Source organism: Pseudopipra pipra, chromosome 1 (genome assembly GCF_036250125.1).
Source record: "Pseudopipra pipra isolate bDixPip1 chromosome 1, bDixPip1.hap1, whole genome shotgun sequence".
NCBI classification, from domain to species: Eukaryota; Metazoa; Chordata; class Aves; order Passeriformes; family Pipridae; genus Pseudopipra; species Pseudopipra pipra.
The window spans coordinates 82,361,550-82,373,784 of NC_087549.1; the positions used below are offsets into that span (position 1 = coordinate 82,361,550).

Sequence of the window (12,235 nt, forward strand, 5' to 3'; positions counted from 1 at the left end):
CTCAGGTGCCAAACCACAACCACCACCACCCCCCATTAAATGCACCAATCATAAATAAAAGATATTTATGACTAGAGCCACTCAAACTTCATCCAAACATAAAGAAAATAGAATAAAAGTAAATTGGGAATAGGGGGAAAGTGGGAGAAGACCTCCACCGGAACTACTAGGATCAGTTGACAGGCTGAGTCCATCTTTTCCCCTCCCAGAGGGATGCCTTGGGTGAGAAATATACTCTCCACATGTTCAATGCTGGTTTTAGAACTAGAGCTATTGCTTGTGCTTACCCCATAGCATATTAGTAGATTGCTTCATATAAGAGCTTAATATATGTATCAGTAGAATGCTTTAAAACATATTTTTGCAGCGGACACTATCGCCAACAACCTTCGAACCTTATTAATCTGTCATAAATTGTATTAATAAAAAGTGTTATTCTGTAAACTGTTCAGTGAGTCCTTGCAATCATTGGCAGCGCATAACACCAGGTGCAGGACCCGCTGAGAGGTCTTGGCTCTGTTGAGCTCCCCCTAACGAGGAAGGTCGAGGTACCCTGCAATCTTGTAAATCAGTTGATGAAGGGTCTCACTGGGAGACTGTTGGGCACCAGGGTCTTGACTCTCCTGGGGATGCCAACAGACAAAATCTAAATTCCCACCTTTCACATGACACCACTGCTCTGTAGAAGGTGTTCCTGAGAAGCTATACCTTGCTTCTGAGTAATGTGATAGATTCCAGTACCCAAGTGTTTGGAAACACATTTAACTTGAGTTTTTCCTTGTCTCAGTTATGTAGCTTTTGCTAGGTGTTAACAATGGAAGGGACAGTCTGAATTATGAGTTCCAGTACATACCACTTAGTTACTGGGAATTGTTTTTTGTCACTTTTCACAGTATCTGAATGGATTTTGGAGGGAGCAGTAAAACTGACAGCTGATAAACCACATATATTACCACAGTGGTGGTAAGTCATTCAAAGGGAAGTATGCAGGTATATCCTTTTTAGGAAAGGTTGGGGGTTTTTTGTTGTGATTTTTTTTTTTACTTTTTCTTTTTTACACTTTTTTTTAACCTTAGCCTTATTTTTAGAAATAGCTAAAGTATCCCCAAAACTTTCACCAAAGGTTGAAAGGTTGGAGGTTTGGCAAATTTTATTTTGCTAAGCAACAAGCCATGAGAAATGTCAGGCAATCATAAGAGGTGGTGCTAGCTGACTTGTTCCAGTTTTACTTCTGTTTCATAATTGTGTAACTATTGATTTCTCTGTAGCTAACCCAGTAGCCAAATTAAATTAGCTGCAATTAAAATGAAAGTAAAATTTAAAAAAAAAAAAAAAGATGAAAAAAGGAAATCAAATGACTGTGAAGAGGTAAAATTTAAAAGAGTTGCAGAGAATCTGGTCCAATGTGAGAGCTGATATTTCAAGGACTATCATAGCAAGGATGGCAGAGGGCCAACATGGATCAGCAAGTAACTTCTGATTGAGCCTAACTCAATCATAGATAAAGGAAGAACACAAAAGCTGGAAGTAGGGATATAGTAGCTGGTAGGAATACAGAAGCATTGCCTAAGCATGCAGAGATGGAGCTAGGAAAGCCAAAGCTCAGCTAGCTGGAATTGGAACTTGTGAGGGATGTGAAGGACAGCCAGGAAGGCTTCTATATGCACACTGGCATAAAAGGAAAGTGAAAGAAATGTGGGACAACTTCTTGGTGGGGCCGGAAAGATAGTGACAGATGTTTTGGAGAAAGTCAAGGTACCAAATACTATTTTACCTCATTTTTTTCACTGTTTAGATTTGCCCACATGTCTTCTAGGTCCTCAGGCCTGTTAGCAAAGTCTGTGGGAGAACAGTATTACCAGCAATAGAGGTAAGATCAAGGGAAGATGTACTTAAGCCATACAGACAAACACAGGGTCAAGGGGACACAAGGGTGCTGGGGGACTTAGCTGCTGTTGTTGTGAGGCTGCTAATAATTTGAAAAAGAGAAAATGATACTCCATCTTGAAGATAAGGAGGAAGGAGGATCCACAAAACTACAGGCCTGTCAGCCTCACCTCATGTCCTACAAAGTCTTCACTAACAAACTGGATGCTTATGCACAGTACACTTCCCATACATTTCTGGACAACAGTGGTCTGAAAAAAGGCTGGAAGATGGTTGTGCTGTTCAAGGGACAACACAATCCAGAGAAAAGGAATGAAAAGAACTGAACGATGTTCAGCTTTGGTAAATATAAATTTCTGCACCTGGGATGGACTAAGCTCATGCAAGACTGCGGTCTTAGTGTCATCTGGCTAGAATGCAGCTTCACAGAATGCAGGACCCGGGTTTCTAGGCAAAAAACCAGATGAACTGGAGGAGTCAGCAGTGCACCATTGCATCAATGAAGGCCACCCTCACATTTGACTAGACTAGAAATAGGGCAGCCAACAGTTCAAGCAGTAAATTTTGTGTCCCATTCAACTCTTATGTGATCAAAGTATTGTATTCAGCTTGGGGCTCTTTGATAGAAAACATTGACCTAGCACTGGAACAACATAGAAAGATGGACCCAGGCTGTTCTCAAAGGTGCACAGTGGAAGAAGAAGCAATGGACACAAACAGGATAATTCTAACTAGATACAAGGGAAACATTTTCATCATAAAAGTGGTGGTCATTCAGGTAGAGCAGATGCCTGAAGAATCTGTGGGATTTCTTCTCTTGGAGGTATTTTAAACTCGGCTGGACACTATCACGAGTAACCTGATCATAGTGTGATAGGGTAAGAAGTTGGGTTAAATGGTCTTTGGAAGTCCCTCCCAACCTATGTTTTCCTGTGATCATATAGAAGTGTTTAAGACAAACTTTATATTCTAAGGAAAACAGTCATGGTGGTAATTGTGCTGTAGGGTGTAGATTTACTTTAATTCTGTTGTAAAATTTATCTATATTTTACATATAGATATATTATATATATATTATTATATATCATAATTCTCTTGAGCAGAATGCATCTCTTTAACTCCTAGATACCTAGATAGCATGAAGCCGTTATGACATTAAGGTCTGCTAAACTCTTCCAGAATGCTGACCATCTAGAAGCTAGTGTCTGTATAGAATATATTTGTTCAAATACCCTGTGGAGACAATATATCTATGATGTTTTACAAAAAAAAATTTACAAGCAGCAGGCATAACAAGAAAGTAGGGTGATAAAAAAATCTAAAACACAGAGCCATAGATGAAAGTGTTAAACTAAAAACGAAAAAAAAACCCACCTGCAACATTGCAATAAAACAGAAACAGAAACAAAACCAAAACCAAACAATAAAAATAACACAGAAAAAAACTAAGCCAATGCCAAACACCTTCCTAGGCCTTTTGCAGCAGAAAGAGAAAAAGCCAAGGAGCATATTTTTCATGGAAATGAAAATTATTGCAGAATATTTATTCACAAATTTGAGCATAGTCCTCTAAGATCAGAATTAATCTTGATGTAGTTCAGCTGAAGGCCCTAAAGTTACATCAAGGAACAATAGGTACATTCTTCCAGCACACCATCCAGTTGTTACTTTATTAATTTGTTCAATCTGTTAAAAAAAGAAACAATCCTGACTCCTGAGCCTCCTCTAGTGTCCTAAAAATGAAAGCTAGTCATGTATACTCAAATCAAAGCAAAGTAAAGCAAAGTACAGAATCACTGATGAATCTTGGCAAGGAGGTATTCTTAAGCCTACACCTTTTACTTCCTTCTTAATTTTCATGGTGCAAAATAAAAATTTCCAATTGCTTTCACATACCCATGTGTTTTCTTGTGGTTTTGACGGGTAAAAGATGTAATAGCTCAGCCCTGCTTTTTCACAAATACTAGCAACAGTGTTTGAAAATACAAGAAGCAAACAAGAAGATGCCCCACTCCAATTTTCTGTCTCTTAACAATTAGCTAGTTACGTTTATCTTGTTCATGTCCATGCATCAAAATTGAAGAAGCGAATTATTAAGACAGTCAATAGTTATACCCAAGCCCATTTGGAAAGCTGATACTGCAGCATTTTGATGACACCCTATGTTTTTAGGCAATTATTTTAATGAATATTTTGTCTGATTTTGCTAAATACCATGCTCCAATATTTCCTTCATTTTTCATTACATACCTCATCAGTGTTTTGAATATTTCTTTTCCAGTAAGTTGTGTGTGCAATGCCAGCAGTATTGAATCAATACATCATTTTATGACCATACACTCTTTACTACCAACTGTAAATCTCCTTTTTTTAAAAAAAATGTATGACTTCAGTTGAAAAGCACTCAAATTTTCTTAGGTCAGCATTAAGTTATATATATATATATGTAATTCATAAGGAATCAACATGAAAATTATGTTCCTTGCATACTCATTTTTAGTCCTTGTAACAAAATACAGAAAATATGAGAGACTCTGTTTCTTGGAAAATAAGGAGGGTTCACAGACTGCTATTCATTCTATGCAGTTTTGATTAATTCATTTGAATGAAGACTTATTTAAAAGCCATCGAAATTGATAAAAATACTTTTTTTTACATTCTTTAATTTCAGTTTTATACACAACAGATGTCGATTTGGACTCTTATATGACTTATTTAAATATAACATTTTACTCATCTAGGAATTATAATTCTGCATTAATTTGAATTGAGAAGAAATTAACCCCTTCCCCAAACCCCAAATCCAGCTAAGAAATAACATAATTATAGAGGTATTCTCCCTTGCTGTACAGTGGGGAAATCAATACAAATACTGCTGAAGTATTTTCAGCTAAACTAAAGCAGGAGTAACACCACGTAACACATGTAATCAAACAATCATAGTTGCATATTTCTTATGGCAAAGCTACAACTTTCCAAAGGAAGAATTTGAAGAGGTTTAAATAATTTTCCTTCACCCTATATGCTGATAATAATGAAACTAAATGTTTACTTTTAATCTACTTCCATGTAAAAACTGATTCCCTAAAGTCAGAGTTCCTAAGAAATAACAGCTGTATCTTGTTTTTTTTCCCCCCAGGGAAAAGAAAGGAGGAAGAACAATATTCAACTGCAGCTTTAATATTGAAAGTCATGTGAACTGAAAATATTTCATGGTTAATGAAATGTGTAGTCAAGGTCAGAGTAATGATGTCTTTAGAGTTTTAACTATGATGAATTTACTCTTCTTTGCCATCTCCTCCCAAAATTCAGAAACAGTCTAACATTACCTTGAAGTAGCAATGGTGTTACCCTTAAAACGAGAAACTCAAATGTTGTCTGTTCTGAATTTTAGGCCAGGTGGCCAAAAAGATAATGTGACAACTTTAGGAAAGTCATGTTTTCTGAGCTGATTCATTGACTCTTCCTTAAAAGCTGACAATGAACAATACCAAAAAAAAGAAAGTAGAGACAATATTTTTATGCTACACGGTGTCATATCAGAAAGAAGGTTCAGGTTCACAATTTTAAATCCTGATATGTCTGAGGAAGGGTGAGGTTTTAAACTTTAGGAAAGATTCTCAGACCCATGACAGAGTCATGATAACTTGCACCTCCCTCAGAGAGAAGTTGGGGTGACTAAGAAATGTCAAGCAGCTTCATATTCATAGTCTGTCTCGTTTATAAATTCTAAATCAGATGTTCTCTTTGAATATCTAATGCTTTCCAAAATCTGCTGGATTTTTTAAGAATACTTTATAAATTTTTAAGCACTTTATAAAACTTTCCATGACAGCTGGAAAATAAAGAATCAGCCTTTGCTTATGATATTAAGGTAGCAATTTTCCATCAGAACAAATTCATCAGAATTTATATGAGGCAAGGAAATAAGTCTTCTCTGATACCTCTCAGCAAATTCAGATACAAAATTGATATTTGTATAAGTATGGCTATTGATTAAAATCATGTTTTCATATTTTGTTTCTCTTTTATCTCAAAAATGGCTTGCAAAAAGATCATCAGATTTTCTCTCCGGGATAAAGTCTATTATTTGTTGCATTGTGTACTATCATGCCATTCATTTCAATGAGTAATTTTTGGCCAAGTTTTGATGTTTTATTGCAGAATTAAATCTTTAATAGTGGAATAAGGAAAAGAAATAATGCGTAGCAAACTGTGTATTTCCAACGTGGAATTTATGAAAGTTTGGAGACCTGATAGTAACATTCAACTTGAGAACACTAGGTGATCAAAGGTGGATCCAAACAAATGCATTAGCCAAGGTATGCAAATCAAGAGAAATGGATCTGAGCAAATTGTTCTTCCATTTCTGTTGTTTACCAGTTATAAAATAAACAGAATAATGACCTAATATATGTGGTAAGCACGTCTCTTATTGTACCTGAGAACTGAAAATGAAAAAAATGCCACAACTCTTATCAGAGTCGATATGAAAAAGACTGGTTGATCTATTATATCTTGGTAGATAATGATAAATTCAGTGACCACTGTGAACTTTCTTCTGCAAACTTGTCATCACCCACATTGCTCCTACTTTGTAACAGTGTAAAGCCAGTCCATTTGTTTCCACAGCTTTTTCCCCAGCCTATTGCAATGAACACAAATCATTAAAGTCAAGTTTTTCTGAGAACTTTCAATGTCTTTATTCCATTTTCCCCTCTCTCTCCCTTGCTTTTCTTTTGTTATTTGATGGGAAATTACACATTTACTGAGGTTGTATTCCTAGAATTTCTGTGTTTAGGAGAGCAAAAATGGTAGCAATATACACTGGAGTAATGAAGCCCATATTTATTGCTAGGGAGGTAAAAGAGAGGAAGGGCATGAGCATGAAATGTTCTGATATGTTTGTGGCAACTACAATCTACTCTACAGTGTGGTCATCTACCCCACTAAAAGAGCTCATGGAAATATAGTCAGACAGATACTGGATTGGAAGGAAGGGGTAAGGAATAAGCTACCCCAGGCAAAATATTTTCACTTAAATATCAACACAAAATTTAAAATAGAATAGACTATTTCAGTTGAAAAGGACCTACACTGGACATCTAGTCTTTTGCATATGCAGCAAATGCAACCTCTCCACTCAAAAGGAGATCAAGTCACTTTAAAGCGAGCATGTAATTAAAAACGGTACATTTTCCTTTGTTTAGCTCTCAACAGAAAATGAATTTGGTTTCTGGCTGGGCGATCAGTAGTAGACATCCACCACACCTCCTTTGTTTTCCATCCCCCTAATCCTCACCCAGAGGATCTCAACCCCATCATCACTAACTGTAAAGGCTGTGTAATCAAACCTCTCCCTTAACTATGGTGTGATACCTCCACCTCACCTGCCCTGCCCTCCTGAACAGCCTGTAGCTCTCCATCTCAGCATTCCAACTGTGGGACTCATTCCATCAAGTCTCGCTAATGCCAATGATATTATAGCTCTGGAAGCTCACCAATGCTTACAATTCATCCTGTATGTTTCTCATGGTGCATATGTTGGTGTACAAGTATTTCAGATATGCTCCTGAGCCCTCCGTGCTCCCAGAAGCAGTGTGAATGTTCCCAGTGGCATTGACACCCCCTGGCAATGCAATGGCAGCCCTTGGCCTACCTACTGTAATCCTCAGTATCTAGCTTAAAGCCCACTTGATCAGCCCTGACAGCTTATGCCGAAAGATCCATTTTACTCACCAGGACAGGTGGATCCTGCCAAACTCCAGGCATAACTTATCCTTTGAAGTCTCTTCACTGTTTTAAAAATCCAATGTTTTGGTGGAGATAAATATAACATCAGCCACCATAGTAATGGATGATGATGACTTCGGCTTCCTCATACAAAGGTAATACTTCAGCAGATAGGACTATTATAGCTGGAAAAGATAGGCAATGATGCTTTTCATTTCAGATGATATGCTGGGCTGAGACAGTGTTAACAGCCTTTTGCATTTGACAAAGTAAGGAAATTACGCTACATTATCTAAGTAAAACTACATTTTCTGTAGTTATGAAATCCTGTCACCTGCAGAGATATATGCTATTTGCACTGTCTTAAAGTGCTGTCCAAACTTTGGGCTTTTCATGGTGGAGAGGACAGATTATTAAATAATTAGATTTTGCAAATATTCTTGTATGTGAACTGAAAGAAAGGAACCATCCTCACATTGCCCATTTACAGGAAAGGTCAGCTGAAGTTTGCATCTGGTGTTTGAGTAGTGCTTGGCATTCTTTTCTTACCCTCTCTCTGCTCCATAAATCATCACACACAGAAAGGTCAGGAACAGAGAGAAGGTAAGATACCAGCTAAACAAGGAGTAAAAAGTTCCTCTCCTACTGGAAATCATCAGAGCTGAAAGGGAATTTCTAGAATCCTTTTGGGATAGGAAAGAAGACCTGAGTAGTTGAAATGTTTGGATTACACACTGTACAATTCAACTGCTTGGATTCAGCTCATACCCTTGAATAAATAAAGGAATTAACTTTGTGTAAATCTGTCCAAAGCCAGAGAATAGTTGAAGCTAGCGTTTTTTTCTTTTAATCTGCGCTTATTTCTACTTACAGTGTGTGGTTTTTCCATTCCCACACTCTTTTCCTTTGTCCAATCTAACTTTTACTTGTGTTCTTGAATATGGGAAAGGACAGAGGAGAACTAAAAAGAGGACAGTTTTTTCCATTTTCTTCACCTGTCACAATTTTAAATCTTATAGTTTTAGACTTGCACTTTCTTCAAAAAGATTGAGACAAAATTAACCTCTAAATTTTATATCACATAGCAACAGGTTACCTTCAGAAAAAAAAAATGGTAAAGAAAAAGAGATTTTCTTTGTTTGTCTCCCTACTTGTTTTGGTTGGATATTTCAGATTACTGAAAATTTTACTAAATAATGTTTTGGACAGTTTGAAGCTGAAGCTGATACCAAACTCAGGATAATTTCACTGAAGCTATGAGCCTGAAACATTTTGCTCGTACAAACTGGTTGGCTTCCAATATATTTTTGTAGTGTTGTGTGAAATTTGGCTGATTTCCTGACCTTTTACAGACATTTGTACAGTTCTATGAATAATACCAAAGTTGTCAAACAAGAGCAACTTTAAAGAAATTATTATGTCTAATTCATACTTGTTTGAAAAAAAAAAGGATAAGCTGTCTTACACCCACAGCCTTTTCACAGTGACTTTTATGGGCAATCTAGCTCATATCCAGCAAATACCAGTGTAACCTTGACTAGATCTTCATAATCTTAAGTACAGGGACTTGTAATTCTTGATCATTCCATTCATGGTTTTATACCTTTTTGTCATGAAATATCCTTAACCCTGCTCAAGGTATTTATGTGGTAAAGGAAGAAAACATTTTTAACATGGCTAGACTGTGTCTGATGGTAAGGTTGGGAGTAATGAAAGACATCTCTCTGTTCATATCACTATGACAAATGCCCTACCTTATTGTTTTGGATAAAATCTGAAACACTTGTGAGAGGTGTGGACCTGGTGAGAAGCCCAGGATGACTTTTATTTTCAAATATGGCAGAAAATTGTTTTTTCTTCCATACAACTTACAACAATTATAAAATAATATGAATGTTTATTAACATCGTCCCTTTTTTTTTGACTTTAACAAGATACTTATTGTTGCTTCAGAATATAAATAGCCTATAAGAGTCCAAATTTGGAACCTGTTACATTGAGTGTTGAACAAATATGCAATGTGAAGGGAACACTGAAAATACAGAAAACAAATGTTTCTAATATAAAATTTTAAGACCTTCTTTCCAGAATGAGACCTGCAGAGTTATTCACACAGAACTTGTCCAATTGTGTATGTTCTTACAGAGACAACGCATGCAAATTAAGTACTTGGAATGTATACATGCCCAGATTGGTAAAATATGTTAAGACATGTTCTAGATAAGTTTAAAATTGGTACTGATGAATGCAGATTTTTTCAGAAGATTTAATTGACTTTGTAAGTTATGTTCCCTGACCTTCTCTCTAGAAGGACTTCCTTAAAGAACAGCAGAGGCTTGTGAAGAAACAAGGTTTAATTAGAACATAACCCAGAATACTTAAATTCTTACATTGAGAGAACTCATAAAGAGTAGCTGAGGCAGGGCAAAAAGTCTGAACAGGAAAACTTACAAACCACTCTTTTCCTTCCTGCTTTCTTCTTCAAAGTCAGGTTCTTACTTTCAGACTTAATAACGAGCATTTCCAGATTACAACAAACTTTCTCAGTACTCTATACTCCTGGAAAAAAGCATTTTCATACCCTCCAAGCTGCAGCTGTGATCCCCTTGTCAAGGTTCTTGTCTGTAAGAACCAGGTTCCTAGGTCCTAGATGAGATTATTTCTTCTTAACACTCCTCGAAGCTGGAACATCCTATCCCAGAGGGGCATTTGCCTTCCCTCTCATTGTCCGCAGCACCTCTTCTTCCCTCCTCTCAATACTCTGTTGGGAACAAATTGAGAATAAAGAAATAAATCCACTAACACCTTCCACTGTAGACACGAACATATTAAGAAAAGTATTTCCTTACTTCCTTCTGGAACATAAACTCAGGAGAGTGATTTAATGTGTGCAGTTTAACTTTTCTTAGACAAGCAACCCTTTTTTAAAGGCATGTGAAACCCAAACTCAAATGAACTTTCCCTTGTGAGCAGTCTTCTTTAACAGGCTGACAAAAAGTTGACATACTTAGCGAATATCATGACAAAATTATGTTTGACACTGTTATTTATACTACGTTTTAAGTGAGGAAGAATTCTGGTTCTGTAACAACATTCAGCCAGAGGAGCAAATCTACTAATACTTTGTTTCAAGCACCTTCTTCTTCCTCTCAAGTAAAAAAGTTGAAGAGGCACTGCAGTAGTCACAATGCTGGTCTGGGGATTTTGTTTGTTGGTTGGTTTGTTCGCTTCACTGGCAAGAAATTATTTATCTGCTAAGTTATACTGCAGAATATAAAGCAGTTCAAAAATTTTAGAGAAGCACAGATGCCAGTGCTGTGGGGCAAGTATAGTGATTATCAGATACTCAGTTACATGATTGAGGGTATATTAAACAGCCATTCAGCTAAAAAAAAAAAATCCAAATTATAGTCTTTATATTTTGCTGGAGAAATTAGAAGCAGCTAAGGATAAAAGTTGGAAAGAAGACTTGCAGTTCCTACGTTCAACACTGTTTTTAAATTTTCCCCTCTTAAAGCTGTAAAATATGAGAAAATGATAAACCTAATCCCTTCAATCAGTAAAGTGTGTGTGATTGAATTTCTTGGGGGGGGGAAAGAAGATGTAACAATTAGGCAACTCATTGTAACCTCTTAAGCTAAGATCATTTATGCAAAGCCATTGCCTGAAATGAATTTTAAAGGCTGACTATTTGAAGATTAGCAGTAGTTTAAAAATGACAGAGCCTTTGCTGCACAGAGCACGAGTGATGGTACAAATAAAGGCAGAAAAAACTCAGAGCATTCAAAGACATTTTAAACCAAAACAGAGGAAACAACAGCTTGAAAGGATGGAAGTGCATTTTAATGAGTATTACTTAACGTTTGTACTTTTTCTTTTTTTTCTTTTACAGTTCAGTGTCTTACTCTTCCCGTGCTGTTGATGACAGACCATAAAGCCATCTCAGAAGTATGGCACAGCTCACAGTAGCCTGATTTGAAACCCTAAGCTTCATAAGGGCTAAGACTGAATCAATAAATCGATCACCCCCTTCTGGTTTCTTTGTACACTCACATACCTTGCTACAAATAAAGATCTAGTATGGGAGAAAATGTTCTCTTTTCCATTTCATTACCTCATTTGTTCCAGGTGGTACAGGTAAACTATTACAGAATTGACAATCTCCTACACTTTTGCATGGTAAAAAGGATACTATGTTAATTCACACATACTTGTACAGACCAGATTTCATCTCTGTGACTTTGTCATGGCAGGACTCCTCCAAGATCAGCTTTGTCAAATGAAGGGATAATTAGGAAATAACAGTGGCATTGTTTATATAGATCAGTGGTATTTTCTTATATATTTTAGAGGGGAATTCAACCAAGTTCCCCTTCAGAACAATATGAAAATTTTTGGGTTTATAGTAGGCTCCCTTCAAACACAGTAGAATTACAGTTAAAGAAATTTTGAATGCTAAATTTCATTTTTTTAATTAATTTTATTTACTTACTTTAAAATATATTCTTGAAAATATAAGAAAATATTATTGTTTGGTTTAGGTTTGGTTTTTGCATTTTAAAATAGAGAAGATAAATTAATGACTGTTCTATTCATGCTGTTTCTCTTTGATCTT

The 12,235-nt window shown here is 36.3% G+C and overlaps 1 long non-coding RNA gene across 4 annotated transcripts in view; it reads left to right on the forward strand.

The window, feature by feature from the left end:
- The window catches only part of LOC135417764 (uncharacterized), a 47,566-nt gene extending 35,855 nt beyond the window's left edge, over window positions 1–11,711 (forward strand). For 3 of the 4 annotated variants that reach the window (XR_010432200.1, XR_010432201.1, XR_010432202.1), the window contains 3 exons: window positions 894–960; window positions 6,052–6,209; window positions 11,513–11,711. This is a non-coding gene — a long non-coding RNA (uncharacterized LOC135417764). Of the gene's footprint in view, window positions 1–893; window positions 961–5,026; window positions 5,125–6,051; window positions 6,210–11,512 lie in introns of all 4 variants that reach the window. The other variant, XR_010432203.1, reaches the window with a different exon arrangement.
- The last annotated feature ends 524 nt before the right edge of the window (window positions 11,712–12,235 follow it).